The 17,276-nt window shown below is 28.0% G+C and overlaps 1 protein-coding gene across 1 annotated transcript in view; it reads right to left on the reverse strand.

Annotated features, from left to right (window-relative positions):
* The window catches only part of LOC142320294 (lachesin-like), an 884,028-nt gene that overhangs the window by 345,922 nt on the left and 520,830 nt on the right, over positions 1–17,276 (reverse strand). The gene's annotated exons all lie outside the window — the stretch shown is intronic.

Here is a 17,276-nt window from a genome sequence, read left to right on the forward strand (position 1 = left end):
TTTTTATAAAAAGGTTTGCAACTTTTTTATTATGGTATTATAACTTAAGTAATGAGATAACGTGACGTGTATTGTCGTTATATTTGAATTACGTGACATGAATTCGGTTTCAAGATGGTTCGATTACGTAATCTGAACATTCCGTTTTTGTGTGTGTTTCAGTGAGAGTACACACGAGCTGTGTTAAAATCTTTGAAATCTTCATTTGATCGGAAAGGGCGTCCGTCCGTAAAAATCCATGAATGAAAAATGAACCAGGGAGCTTAGCACAAGAATATGATAGCAAGGTTATTTCTCCATTATAGAAACCCCTAACCGACTTAGCTGTCTCTGCACTCACACCATCACACCATTCTTTACTTCCACCCATAACCTCTGTATCATAACACAACCTCTGTAAGTTTAACACATCTTTCACTTCAAAAAAAAAAAAAAAAACTAATAATAAATTTTGCCTACATGAATAAATACGCTTGACTATCTAGTAAGAATTATGACAATTGTGGTTTAAAATATTCTTTCTGCGTTGAAATACTACAAAGAGCTGGTAAATCGTTGTTTTATTACTTACGGTAAAGGTACAGTTGCACTAAAACTTTGCCGTATTTGAAAATATTATGTGATTTTATCCTCATAAACATTAATTTAGTATATTAATACTAATTCATATTGGGATGGATATGTTTACATAATTTTCAACTGAAGGTTGAGAAAAACCCATTACACATAAATAATGATCGCTTTACACTATTTATCCCAATGATTTCGTATCGCTGAAATTCACGCAAAAAATATGAAACATCAGTCGGATTTGCTTTTCTTGATAGAATTGTCGTTTATTACAAACATAAAATTCTTACCGTATTCTGCAGTAAACAGTTTAGTTTTAAAGCTAATTCTAACTTGCATTTTGGTGGGATTAAGGTACTAGTGGTCAACAAGTTTGGCTCACTGAAAAAGGCTCTGTTTTTTGCATTCTTTACTTTAATGAAGAATTAGCCCATAAAAGGCTTTGCTTTATATACAAAAAATACTAATCTTAGAACTTTAAAAACTTTCCAGAAAATAGTTAATTAAAATATAGTAATACAAACACATTTGAATTCTGTCGTATTTTCTTGTTTTTATTGGGGTTGATGGTTTTTAGAAATAAATTCAAAATTTCGTCTGTATGAAAACCTTCCAACCTGTACTTATAAAATGGTGGTCGGTGATAAAATGAAATGTTTTAAATCTTTTTTTAAGTATGACGCTTCAGAGCTTGGTAACATTTCTCATAAGTCTCATTATTATATGTAAGGTTCGAGGGCATTCACTTGAGGGCCGTGGCTTTAGGACCAGCAGCAAGAAATGTGACACGTCTGCCTTTGCTTTTGAGGACGACCTAGAGTTGGGACAGCCTCGTCCAGGAGAGGTGAGACGCTCAGGTATCCCGCTTTCGATAATTGGATGGGAACTCCCTTTGAAACTTCACGACGGGTAGGGGTAATGTAAGTCCGTAGTCCCGGTGGGAGATCACTCTGGGGTTCCCCATTAGAGGCGTGGCGTCAAGACCGGACTCCCGGTGGGGGAACCCGTTGGGTGTCCTCATTAGAGGCATGGCGAATGATTAAAGACCGAGTCCCGGCTACCTGGGGGGCAACCATAGTTCCTGCTCAGGTAGTTTGAGGCGATGGCACCCCCTGGAGCTGTGCACAAGCTTAGTTGCGGATCCGGCTCCAGGGGGGGGGGGGGAGGTGAAACAAAGGGGAACGATAAAAAAAGTCCCATTATTAATACAAAATAAAAATATTTTTTTTTTATTCAACAGATGTTCGTTCTAGTTCAAGAAATTAATTAATAAATCTCATCAGTACTGAATTGAAGTATTCCATGTTTCATTGCCATCCGAATTGTAATTATTGTAATGTTTAATTCTTTATTTTTTAGAAGTTACTTTTGAATATTTTACCGGAGTCGAGTTATTTCTAGTAGGAAGTAAAGTACTTTATTGCGGTCGAAGCGAATACATTGCAGTAAAGAGCAAAATGATGTACCTTTTCATTTCCGTCGATTAAGCTGCATAAAAATACTGCGTTGTTCAAACATTAAAAATATTGTGTTATTCAAATCAGACCACCGGGCTGGTCTAGCGGTTAACTCGTCGTCGCAAATTAGTTGCGACGATGAGTTAACCTCATTTACATATCATTCTCATCACAACGCGCGGGGGTAGGGGTTGCTTATTGTTCACAGTTGAACATATTGCAATGTATGCATTAGAAAAAAAACAATTGAAACATTAGTTTTTAAAGATATATGGCATAAATTATAAAAGTAAAAAAGATTCTTTTTTGCAAAAAAAATGAGTAAAAATCAGAGGTATCGAAGCAATGTGAACCTTTATCACATTCTCTACGAGTATTTAAGGAATACCTGAGACTATTCCTGTTCAGTATAAAATTAAATTTTTAATTAATAAACTACCTTATAAAGAGTTTAACAAATAGTAAGTGATACAGCAATAAAATGGCTGTATAAATATTAACAGATTAATTATAGTATTGAACATATTAATGAAAATTAATAAAATATATTAAACCCAATTAAATGAAACGTTAAGGTACCTTTTTAATAGATTCCCTATTAAACTAAATTTACATGCAGTTTTAAAGGATTCAAATTTTGAGTGGGAATAAATTTTCATTATTTATATATATATATATATAATGTGTGCGTAAAGAAAATTTTATATGTAAAGAAGAGATTTTCTTTTCACACACACGCGCGCGCACGCACACACACACACACAAATATATATATATATATATATATATATATATATATATATATATATATATAAACAAAAAGCGGTACGTGAAGTAAATTATCATAGGATATATGAAAGAGAGAGGTAAATAAATTTGTTTTCATTGAAATTAAATCTAATGATCTTTTGAAATTGAGATAAAATAAAGAACGCTGAAAATTAATTTAACTAATTAGGAGTTTATATTAATTCCGTTGATTTAAAATTGTTGAAAAACGGGGTTAAGTATTAAAGTATGAATAAAGAATTAATAAATAACATTTTTGCAGGGACGAAATCCAGATGGTAATTTCTCACACGTTATGTAATAATTATATTTTGCCTTTTTAAAAAGAATATTATTTTATATATACAACTATTGTACGTAAAATTAATAATTTATTAAAATAATTTTAACAAAATTTAATGTTATTAACAACTTAACAAAGAATATAAACATTTTTTCTAGCTCCTTATTCGTTTTTAGATCAACACTCGTTGCCCTTGTAAATAACAAAATTGTACATATAATTTTGATAAATGATAGTCTTTATTGTTTCGTTGAAGTCAACATGTATTATTTTTCACATTCCGTATAGCGAACTTATTGCATCAGTTACGAAATTTACCGAACTATAATTTTACTGGATTTTTAATAAAGGTTAAGGATCTAAATCAAGTTATAATTTAATTAGTTTTGTCTAAATTTAGTAATAGAGATATCCCTTAGCTCTACTTAAAAACAGAGAACTTAATTGTTTTCTTTTTCATTCTATTAAATTTTAAACTATTGCGAACCGGTTTTTTTAATATCGTTTGTTATTATTATTATTCAAATCATTTCAATTCTACCAGTCACACCTACGTATTCTTAAATCGATAAGACTTATAAAGAGTACCTTCTTATAAAGATGTTTTTTTTTTCCAATCTCCTCAGGTTAAAAAAAACAAAACATTATCGACCTAACCCAAAATAGGTTGATAGAATTTTTATTTTGGATTAAAGCAGAACATTAAACACATACAATTATTTACTCGAATAATAACTATTATAACTATAATATAAACTATAATATATAATAACTATTGCATAAAAAAAAATCTTAATTTTCTAATTGCCACTAGAATTTTAATTTCTACATTATGTATATTATTATTTTAAAATTTGAAATATTTTTTTTACTTTGATCAGAATTTTTATCGTATTAAATTAATAAATAACAAATTTGCGCTTCATGAAAAAATGAAACAAATTAGCATGTTAATTGTTTTTTGTTTCGTATAAGAATGATTGAATTGATTTTAAGATACCTTGTTGGGTAATATTGATTGAAATATTAACGGTTTCGTACCATAGAATATTTACAGTCCAGTCGGCAACCTTTTATGAATTTCTCCCTTAATGAACGGTCCCTTTATGAATTCTCTATCTACTCGTATTACAAATTAACTTTTAATGTCTCTACAAAAAAAATATTTTTGTGCATTATATTAAAATTGATGAACTCAAATTTTATTGATTATTTATATTACTATCCTGAATAAAATTTCCCCGATCCTCGTAGATTTGTGAGTCGATTATTTTGAATGAAGCAAATATACAGAAAACACATGTTGTGAAGTGATTTCTGTATATTTTGTGAGTTTTATGGTAATATTTTATGAAATTGGCTGGCTTAGAAAGAAAAGGATTTCATTTTTGTGGTTTACTAGTTAGGAATTGATTTTAGTTTAAGATTGCACGAAATGAGAATTAAAGAAAATAAAAATTGAAACATTTTTCTTAGGTATTATTTGAAGACCAAAAACTGTTATTCCAATGAATCGCCATTCATCTGAGTAGATTAGTCAATTGTTAGGTAAAGGATTTGGGATTTGGATTTGTTAGGAAAAATTGTTAGGGATAGGAGAGGATATGTAAATTTATGGATTTATCTCAGCTATCTCAGAACTTCAAAAAAAAACTATAGCAAAGAAATCTTTATTAGGTTAGAATTTCATGTTATGGACTGCTTCCTTGATGTTTATATTGGCTACCTCTTATAATTGTTTTAACAGCAGGATAATTAGTACTAAGATATAATCCATTATTCTAAAACTATTCTAAGAAGAGAATTTTGAAAACAAAAAATCAAAATTTGCTCTTTATCCTTCAACGATTATTTTGATAGCATGTTCACATTATCACACATCATTTTGTAAAACTAACTCCTCCTGTAAAGTTTTCTTGTGGTGAATGTATGCAAATTTTAATGTCGGTAATAGAATAACAGAAACAGTTAACAATCGGAGCAGATTTGTTTTAATTATAATTGTGGACTAGATGTTTGCTGAAAAAGCGAAAGGTATTCTTTTTTAAATTAATAAAAATCACCTGAGTATATGTGAATTTTACATCACATATTTATTCATTAAGTCTGAAGAATTTTTATTATTGTAAAAGATTAGAATCAGAATAGCTATATTTGCGGTAAAATTTGTAGTTAACAGACCATTATATCAACCATAAACGGTAACTTGATACACAACAAGAAATATCAATGAGCTGTAATTCTATCTGTTTTTTTTAATTCTTCTTTTTTGAAACACTAAAAAAGTTTTAAAAATTCATTTACATTTCAACTATTTTCATTACATTTGTTAAAGAATGAAAACAGATTTATTTATTGTAAGAAATGTATTAAATTATTTATTATACGTTTTTAAAAATTAAATAGGAAACTTTAATACGTTTCTTGAATGCAAAAACGTTTTAAATAAATAAAAATATCAGATAAGTATTCTCCAAGGAGTTTTTAAATTACTTATAAACAACCTTCAATGGGGAAAATTTACTTAATTTTTTATCTTATACTAAAAGGTTCCACTGAGGTTTAAATTTGTTTTTATTTGTTCTATTATCTAAAAATTATTCTAATTTATTATTCTACAATACAGATTTGATATGAACTCTTAATATTAATATTTAATAAAAATTAATTTGAGTAGCTTATGAACAGGGCTAAAAAAATACCGATTAACCCACATAAATATAGTATATATGAGAACAACATTTTATTCTAAATTTATTCAGCATATGAAACTATTTTATATTTTCATATGAATGTGCTGAAGTAGTTAAATGACATAATTTTTTGAATAGTTTAATGTAAAATGTTTACTGAATTAATTCATAATTATTTTCAACTTACGGCGAGAAAAAGGTAAAACTAAACAAAAGAAAACAAATATGTTATTTGATTTTCAAAGAATTATTATCTTTTAAAAAATTTTGTGAAAATCAAATAACTTTCTTTTCGTTTCTTTTGTTATGATGGATTTTCATTAAGTAAGGGCTTCATACATCGTTTAAAGATAAAACTATTATTTTATACTCATCTGTATATCAGAAGGTGACGTAAATAACAATATTTCCGCCTACTTTAACTAACAATAGTTATTTCTTCATTAATTACGCGATTAGAAGTTATCGTGAATCAGAAAAATAATTAACGGATTAGAATGATGAGCGTCTTATAAAGACGAATTTCCCCTTGTTATTTTTAATTAAAAATTTACGCTTTAAATACCGACGTGTCTGAATTTCCTTCAGATTTTTTATCAATATATAAATCAAACTCTATTGATTTCTTTAAAGGATTTTTAACAAAATTACCTTTATTTGTTGTTTTATGGCCAATGAAGTAAAATTTAGTCGTTTTTTTCTGCGGTACTTCCTGGGCAGAGCACTTATATTTGCAGTCACCTAGCCTAGAGATTAGGCGTTTGAAAATAGCCAGGAGGTACGGAGAAAGAGGGAGTAAAATTTGTTTACTATCTGTTTGAATGAAAATATCAAATTATTCAACATCATTCATAGCCCTTTAGAATTTTATTTACATAAATTTTTTATATAATTAATCTCTTTTCTATTGTTTTTACCAACCGTGTCACAATAAACACGTATAACAACAAGACGTTGAATTAAAATGGATTTTTATTTGAAAATTAATTTAACTTACAGATTTTTCAAGATAAAATTAGTATTTTTATAATTTATTTTTCATAATTCCATTTGTTCTGATAGCCAATACTAGTTGTTAATAGAAAATCGATATGTGTGGCTACATCAATTATCTAGCCATTGACACTGTACGTTTTTTCTTTACATTTTTTTACCTCAAAACATTTTGGTATAGTTCAAGAATGTGCAAAATCCACCTATAATTATCTACATTTTTATCTTTTAATGAGATGGTATGTGAAAAATTTGTATTTTTCAATATCTCATATTTTAAGAATTATTTTTCAAACTTGAAACCACTTTTTTCTATTTGAAAATAAAAGTTACATAAAAAAAGTTGTACACCCGCCTTCACTCAGGTCCTCCAAAGTTTTTAAAACAGAATCTTCTACAGCATTTTCTTTTAAGTTACCTGATACTTTTAACAAAAATAAACCTTGCTATATTAATGCTCGACGAGATTCTTAGTCGTATTTTTGAATACTTTATGCGAAGGCAATCACAGGTACACTGACATACAGATTACAGGGCAGTCGTACTAACTTTCTGTTTCATCTGCGTCTATAACTATTAGGTAAGGCTGAATGAATGATCTTAAAGAGTAGCGTACCTCGAACTTAATTAAAATCCATTTTTAATCCAATTTAGGATATAGGGTTATGTATTTGCGAATCTCAAAAGCACTTTAGTATTTTACTCGTTCAAAAAACTGAATTGATTTTCATGAAATAGAAATAATATGATTCATCTACATTTTTAGTGACTAAATGATAACCTGGAGAAATGGAAAAAAAACACTAACAAAAAAAAAAAAAACAAAACTCTTTGAAAAATTGCCTAAGGAAGAAATAAAAAAATTATGCTTAAAGGGTTCTCTAAAAATATTATGTTTCAGAATAGAAATAAAATTTTAATATAAATATTCATGGAAGGTTTAACAAAAGCAATGATAATAGATTTGTGGAACTTTTAATACAAATATATTAATAAATTTAGCATTAAGTTGGCAACATAAATTAATAATGTCTTATTAAATTGAAAGATTAAAAAACGTTCAAAATTATTGCTAAGAAAAAGGTGAAATCGTTATAAACTAAAATATACGTTAAGTTAAATAAATACTCTTTTTGAAAATATTGTTTTCATGGAATTTTAAATTGGATTTATTGAATAAAGTGTCGATCTGTGTTTGTCAATTTTGTACGTAACACATTGGATAGATCTTGATTTACAGAAAGTTTATTGCTGCGCGTAACTTTCTGAACCAGCTAGCAATCAGACAATCCTACAACCAGAAATCAAATTTTTCTGATTCCTTTTTTTACTTCCGTGTATGAAGTAAAGGAAGTACTGTGATCCCGAAAGATTTCGTTTTTAGATTTCAGCTGAAATACCCATTTTGACCATCGAATCCATTTTAACTAGTTACGGCGTGACCTATGTACGTATTAGCCTTAAAACGATTACCCACCGGGTTAGTCTAGTGGTGAACGCGTCTTCCCAAATCAGCTGATTTGGAAGTCGAGAGTTCCAGCGTTCAAGTCCTAGTAAAAGCCAGCTATTTTTACAGGGACTTGAATACTAGATCGTGGATACCGGTGTTCTTTGGTGGATGGGTTTCAATTAACCACACATCTCAGGTATGGTCGAACTGAGAATGTACAAGACTACACTTCATTCACACTCATACATATCATCTCTTACCAACTCTGGAACATATGAAAATAAGTGGTACATATTTTCATATGTTCCAGAGTTAAGCCAAACAAAATTTTAATTAATGAAATAATCGGATATTGCAAGAGGAAGGCACATCGTTTCGAATCCGATTTCATCTCCTTTTTTTAATTTATGTATATTGATTTATTAATAAATATTAACCTCTGATTGGAAGAAAAACTTTTACGATAAATAATAATTCAATAATAACGATACAAAAGTATGAAAACATATCAGATGTTATTAATGAAATAAAATGTTATGTATTTTTCATTTTTTTTAAATGTGTATATGTAATTTAATAGGCGTACAAGGAAGTCATGTGGTGTCCACATCAGTTTTTTCAAAGTAATTAGTTTTTGTATTCTTTCTTTAGATTTGCTCAAATATTTTTAATGACGCTATATTATACGCTACGTGTACCTGTTTTTTTTAGCAGAATATACTTCCGAAAAAATGTCAGATATATGAAAAGATAGGTTTAAAATATATTTATCAAACCTTTGTATTGTATATGTTTTACTAAAATAATATTCAGAAAATGCAAACAAAATATTTTTGACGAATATATATGTGTGACGGGCTGAATTATATTGAAAATTCTGTGTAGCCTGCACTTTGTTTGAATCAGAACAAAGACCGAATCAACCAGCAAGGAAATAATTGAGAAAGATAAACGGTTTTTTTTTGTTAAGATAGTTGTTCTAATAAATAGACACAGTTCATTTTTATTTAGTATACTGATTACAAATTTCATTGCGGTTTTTGATTCAAATTATTGGTGTTTATGTCGTAGCAATTTTTTTCCTTCACAGGATTTGAAAGTTTCCCTAGTAATCTCCATTCTCTCTCTCTCTCTCTCTCTCTCTCTCTCTCTCTTAGGTTTGATATGTACCCTATCCTTAGTTTCTCGTCGCATTACTAAATACAATTATTTTGTCATATACGCCCGGTTTTCAATTGTGAAAAATCTTTTCTATCCGATTTCAGTATTTTAATAGAAAGAATATTCAAAAGATTTTCTACAAAAAGAACCTTATACTAAATTAACATCAGTTATAAATAAGATTAGATTTTATGATTATTATTATTAAATTATTGCTACAAAATATAATTTAGTTAATAAACTTTTGTTTGTATTACTTATTATTAATAATAAAGAATATTTTTAGAATTAAAGTTACTTAACTTCTATGCACTAAGGGAGGTTAAGTTACTTTGTTATGAGTCACAGTTAAATTAAAACTATGTACTGAAATAAATCATCTGAATATAAAAAGATCTACATGCAGCCAATCTGTGCATGCTTTGATGGTTTGTTTTATCTTATCAGTTATCATTTACACGCTATACAATCCTGATATAATTTGTTATTTATTTCTTTTATATTACTTGGTAGTAAATAATTTTTAAACAGAATGGAGACCGACAATTGATTGTGAAAGCAATAGGCGTAATAAATTTAACCATAACATTTCCGGAATGTCTTGAATAATTTTTTTTTCTCCTCCAGACAACTACAAGCTTACGCACGATATAGATACTCGTTTTAAATTTTTTTTTAATAAGAATATTTTTTAACGTGGATTTTAACGCTAGATAAAAATATCTAGCCTAGAAAACGGCCATTAGAACTCAGAACTTTCGGATGAAAGGATAGAAACCTTATCACTCTGTAAACGCGACACCATATTTTTAATAAGTACTTTTTAGTATTTTGCTAATCGATACAATTATTTAAAGTAAATAATAGAAATTAAAAAAAATTATACAATTTCTAATCGATTTTATTTGTTTTTATTAATTGCCAACAAAGACTTTTAAAGTACTGCTATAATTTAACTGTGGGTCGACTCGGAAAAGAGTAAACAAATTGACGATTGAAAATAATATGTTTTAATTGTAATTTATTTTTTCCTCATCGGGTGTCTGAACTGGATTGACCCAGTACTGTTTATCATTTAGTTACAGGAACGTTAAATATCTGTTAAATTATAAAACATTGGAACGTATTTTTGTTTATTTATAAAAATTCGGTTACCAATAGACAATTTCTACATTTGTCCGAGGCTCATCCTAACTGAATGTAGAATGTTGCTTTATTTTAAAAAATGTTATATTTTTCTTCCTCGGTTATAAACTACCGAAATCATAACTGTGTGTGTGTGAGAAAGGAATAGGTGTGATTACAATCAGGTCTCGACTACAAAGCCTTCCAGTATGTGACCTAAGTGCGACTTTGGCACGAAGTTGTTTTACAAGCAATACTAAAATTGAAATAAACGATGCTTAATTTTATATAATTGTTTAAAAAGAAAGCAGTAAATATGGAGTAAAAAATAAATCCCACCTTGTATGTTAGAATGATTATGATTAATTAGATAGCTAATTTATATCTTATTATCATTATATTTACCTCATTAGAAATGAATGATGTTTGTTTTATAGTTTATAATTAAAAATTAATTAAAGTATCTGGGTTTTATAATTTTCATATATAGTTAGTGAAAACGAAACAATCAGAATACTACTATTTATCTAGAAACACCAAGGTTGCAATCTGATTAATTATATGTATATAATCTTATTAACAAACATTACGTACTTCAGTACGTTCTGACATTTGTAGTAAAGGAAGATAGAACTAATAGCGGTAAGTGATGATTCAGATATAATACATTTAGAATAAACGTGATGAAAAGTTAATGTTAACAATGAATCGATTAACAAAACCCACACCTAATAGATAAATATTAGTTGACGTTAATGAATTCTAATTAATCACCAACGAAATTTTTATCGTAATTAATAAAAGGAGTGTTATCAAAGACTTTTATTATCATCTACGGAATTTAGTATAAAATTTTATTTTTTAAATTAGATTAACATTCGATAGATATTATGATATTTTGTGCGATTGTTAAAACATAACCTATTAAATAACATTTATCAACAAATAATATTTACAATCTATTTCTGAATGACTTGTGTGATAGATAAATATCACTAACTATAGAAGACGCATTAAGACAAATAGAATTGAGTTATACAAAATTTCACTTTTGAATTACAGTTAAAACGAATTTTTTTCGCAAGAAAGAGTCCATATGATCCAGAATTTCATCTCGTGTAAGTTTCAAAAATACACACACGCACATATATATAATTTACGATTATTAACATCTATCGTTTTATTTCTTACATTTTTAACCGGTTCTGATACATTTTCTACAGGTAGTTTATCGTTTCATATACTTAAAAATGAAAAAAGCTTAGGGAATGAACAAGTTATTATATTTTTCTTATTGCTGTACTGCAATTTTTCTTTCTTTTCTGGTTTTATATAGCGATATTTATTACATATACCTGATTTTTTATGCGGAAAATAAATATATTTTCTTTAAGATTATCTTTAATATCCTTTATAAAATGCAATTTTATGTATATTTGTCATAAAAAGGAAAGAGTAAAGAATATAAATATAAACAGATAAACCCTGAATGAGATTTTATATTTTGTTTATGACAACTTGCAGAAATGAATCTTTAAAATGAATAAAAAAATTGTTCTGAGCAATCTTAGAAGTGTTGTATATATTGCAGTTTCTTTTGAATTTATGTCTTCCAATAACTTATTCTAATGTTAGTTTGATCGTTTCAGAGTTTATAGTGAATAAAGTTACTGAGTCAACAAATTGATCCAAAGATAGCATTTCTGAATTTCATTTGGAACAGCGTAATCAAGCCTTTTTTTACTTTTCATTTATTTGAAAAAGTAGTGAAGTTTTACAGTACTAGTACTACTATTATTATTATTATTATTACTTTTACTACTATTTCTACGACTACGACTACTGGTGTCCTATTACTGTTGCAAAACTCTAATGAAACGTTTTCATCTATTCTATATGTCATGAAGCTTGTTTAAACTTTTAAACATGTTTTTTTTTTATTGAAAAAAGGATTTTTTATATTTTAAACTTAAAATTAACTCTGATAAGTTATTTTTTTTTTTTAAGTTTTTTCTATTACAGAAATTTGGATCCTTTTTTATTTAGACGTAAGGTATCGTAAATCCTGGGGTAAGAATTTTTTTCTAAATTCAGTAATTAAAATTTTACCTTATATTCTAATTACTGCAGTTTTATTTTTATTATTAAACGTTCCCCCTTATTAAACAGTACTTTAATTGTTACTTTATTACGACCTAACAATTCAACTGATATTTAATAATATAATAAATGCATCGATTTATTCTCTTTTTATAGGAATGTAATATGCATTTGTTGAGAATAATGATTCAATATTTGTTTATTATATATTTATATTTGCAATTTTTTTTCCAACCTTCGCATCTTTTATCAATTTTCTAAAAGTTTCTAAAAGTGTGACAGATAAGAATTAAATATAAGTTGGTTAATCGTCAATTAGCCAAAAGGGAATAGTAATATTGCTAAGTATGTATATGAAACTGACTTTATTTCAGCAAATTAAAAAAATGATTTTCCTTTCCCGCAATTTTTTTTTCTTTACGAAAGAGGGATTTGGTGGTCAGGTGGACATCGATATATTACTTTAGTAATGAGTATGATAAAACTCAAAAGGTTAATCGGTCAATATTTTGCGTTATATTTTTACAAAATAAATGTTTGAACTGTTAAATCATTTATATTTTCAAATATTCTTTTACAGTAACGTGCTTTTTTGTGGTATTCCAATTTAAATCTTTTTTTATTTATCTGCAGTACGGATTAAATAACTGGTCTACAATACTACCACGATTAATCTTCAATTTTATAACCCAATACTTTTTCCCTTATTGTGTTCGTCCAGAGTGGATTGAATATCCGGTGTGGCTTTGTTTATTCGGGTTCTTGTTCATGAAGCGACAGTATTTAAATAGATTGCAGTAGTATAGTATTTTATTTTAGATAGTATTTCAATAGATTGCAATCAAAAGCTGGTTTGTTAATCAAAATTCAACATAAAATGTTGGCCAGCAAATAGAACTAAGAAATTAATATCTTTAAAGTCGATTACAAGGTTAAGTCTCGGTCTGTTGACCTTAAATTAAATAATGCAAGCGCATCACAGTTGGTGATTTCGATGCCGCGCCTTCATTAATAAATAGTAAATCTACAGTTCCGTATAAATGAAAGGAAATCGAATTTATGTAATGTAAAGGTTTCATAAATTACAAAATCGAATCGAACTAAGTCCCATGCAGATTAGAACGTTATCTATATTAAACGTAGTAAATACATCGAGATACCATAAATGTTTTGCATACCTAACCTTCCTTAAATGGTTTAAAAGAGCAAACAGGTAATTAGTTATTTACAACGTCAATCTGGCTCCTCATTCCTTGTATTACCTACCCGCAGCAAATGAAGACAAATAAGCATGTTTTAACCGCAACGGAATTCTAACCGTGTTTGTGTTTTTGCGGAAGGATGAAATGAAAGCTGGATAAGGAAGGAAACGGAGCGTTGAGAGAGAAGTAGACAAGAACAGTTCTTGCCTCGAAATGTGGCAAATACAAATTGTAACAACGTACAATGTCGGTTTAGTCGGGAGTATATTATAGTAAAGGAGATAGATATAGTTACTGAAACATCCGTTAGCCTGTATGTAACCACTAACATTTTCAACCATCTCGTTTATTGTCGTTCTCGAGGCATACAAGCAATCTTTCAGAAAGATTTTCTTCAATTTACAATCTAATAGTAACAGATAAAAAACAGATTTCACAACCGTATAACTTTGCACTTGTATATATGCTACTCTTTATATGAACATCTTAAACGAATTGTTATCATACCTTTGTTAGTCAACTCGGAATATGCACATAGAAATACTCTTTGTTCTGTGTAAATTAAAAGAAATGTATGCGGTGTTGTAAAATGTACTTACAAGAAAACAATCCTTTTGTTATATTTTATCAAACGCTTTATTTCTGGTTTTCAGTAAAACTAAAACAAATTAGCTTGTAAAGTTTGTTTAGCTTTGTTTGTCAGTTTGTTAAAATATTGAAAATGATTTAAAACTTGCTGTCCTCTTTTCATTTAAAATTGAATTATTCGTATAAGAGCATTTAATTTTTTTATTTTTATTAACTATTTTAGGACCTGTATTTATTTTAAATATTGCTAGTGGGGATTTACTCTTGGTAATAGATGATAACAGATAATCGAAGGAAAGAGATAGTTGATATTAACCATCAATATGCGAATTTGAATAAAAAGCTTTTGTCATTCAGTTAGCTACACGTGAAATATCTGTTTCTTCTTAAAGTTGAAAGTAATAAAGGCGTTAATGAATTGACCTTATATCTGACACATGTCGTGAAGAAATTGTCTCATGACCAATATTTCACTGGTTCCAATTATTATTATCCATATATTAATCCATATTAAAAAATTATTATCCAATTATCTTGATGATTTAAAAAAAAATAATAATTTTTTAAGAAACACTGATTCTTCACATAATCTGTCAGTTCAAATAAATCCGCCGATCTCCGTAATGGAGTGGTAGGGTCTTGGGCTTTCATCCGGAGATACCGGGTTCGAATCCCGGTCAGGAATGTCATTCTTCGTACACTACAAAATTTCACTTCCACCTCCTACTCTCAAGCTTCAACCTTATGTGGTGAGATCATAAAAAAAGTAACCTTTAAACTTTTATTTAAACTAATTGTTTCAAAAAACCTAGATAACTTTGTTTTTTCACTGTGTCTCGACACAGTAAATTAAACCAAATTACTAGAGTATATTAAGATAGTTATTTTTTACGTTGATTTTTAAGACAATTATAATACCTTTATTGGATCTAACAAATTGTTGGATGTAATTTCATCTAAGAAGAAAGTTTAATAGAACAAGTATAAAATTGTACGGGAAACAATGATTCTAATAAATAAAGGAAAGAATAATGTTCCAAAATGGAATCTCTACGTTTAAACTTTAAGAATATTTTCCTGATAGAATGAAAGTAAAAAACTTCATCGTACTTGCATAAAGTATAAAAAATAAAAATTTGCCTTTTTTATAAAAATTAACCACACTTATTAGTACACACCATACTTACGCAGACCCGAATAAGGGATTCCATCAAAGATAAATTTTAGATTACAATCCTAATATAAAATGTATTTATTTTCTTAAACCACCAGCTAAAAGAAAGTAAGATCAGAATTTTAATTAATAAATTTTAAAAAATGCAGCAGGAAATAGTACATATTTTAATTCTTTTCTGTATATAATAATAATCTTTCCTGTAATAACAAAATCTTTACCGCAGAGTTTTGGTGGATTCGTTAAACGGGTATTGAGCGTTATTGCGTTGGGCTACATCTCTGGTACTTTTGTAAATTGATGGGCACGGATCTGCCTCCAAACCTAATCAGAAATACTGTTAGTATTCGATATTTGTACAAAATGGCTAGCAACTTCTTACTATTAAAAGAAACCCATTTTACTATTTCTATACTTCATATTTCATCAAATTAAACAATTATTTTAAAAAAACGCCTGAATTTTGTATTTATTTTATGAATACAAGTTACGAAAATGAATTTTTTAATGTGAAAAATCTTTAAAATGTTAAGTAAGGACTCTCTGAATATAAGTAGGGAAAAATAACATGTAAGTAGGTTGAAAATTTCTGACCAGAGTAAGCTGACCAAAAATTAATCGATTTTATCCTTCAATGTGTTTTTCAGAAAAAAAACAAGATTGTATGAAAATTACAACAACGTTTGAAGATTATGGAGTAAAAAAAGGACCGGTAAAATATATATATAATTATGGATGTAGATTTTATATGAACCGTATTTTATTAAATCGGTCAATATTTTTAAATATGTTTTTCCTAATGTTTGATGTAGAATAATGAAAAACTATAAAATCGAAATAATTATTCTTCCATTGTTTACTTTATTAAGTATGAATTAAAGGTTTTAAGAATATCCTTAGTAAACAAAAATGTAAGTTAGGCTTATTTTAAATTAAAATTACAAGAAAATTATTTTTTGTGTACATTGATATCGATTGGATGTTCTGTCGCTCACGTTGAAATTTCCTTTTGATAACATAATATTGGTTTTCCTTTATATTAGGTTTTTTTTTAATAATAAAAAAATTAAACAGCTTGTAGCAATGAGAAATTTGTAGACTTTTATTAAAGAGCTTATTTAAACAATGTTTTTCCTTCCTGTAAAATGTTTAATAATGTTAAATTTCGTGAAAAAATGGATATAAGTTAACTGTTCTTCTTTTAATAAGTTTAAAACTTTTTTCTTAAATTATTTTATACTTCCACATTATTATTACCAACACGCTGTGTCTAGCCTTTGTTTTTGTAATAAAGATAAGTTTATTTGCCGGCAAAATTGTTCCATACGCTCGACATTTTACTAAATAAATAAACGTGAAACACAAAAACAGAAAACATTCACCCAGCAACCAAAATAATAATGCAATTAAGCGAATTACTTGTTCGGCTACATAAATATTGTAGATGTAATTATCAGCTATTATTTTTGTAAGTGCCAGTTCCAAATTACAATAAACTCTCAAAGAGAGGTCCTCAAAAAGGAGACAATAAGATATTCTAAAATTTGCTTAAAATCTACAATTTTACATTTTTACGCTGGAGGAACTGAAAACAAGCTCAAAAAATTTCTTAAAAATTGATATTATATGAACTCAACCTTTATAGCACGGTTTTCTCAGCATTCAAACAAATGAAGTAACAATTCTTTCAC

The sequence above is a fragment of the Lycorma delicatula genome, chromosome 2 (assembly GCF_047948215.1).
Source record: "Lycorma delicatula isolate Av1 chromosome 2, ASM4794821v1, whole genome shotgun sequence".
In the NCBI taxonomy this organism is placed as follows: Eukaryota; Metazoa; Arthropoda; class Insecta; order Hemiptera; family Fulgoridae; genus Lycorma; species Lycorma delicatula.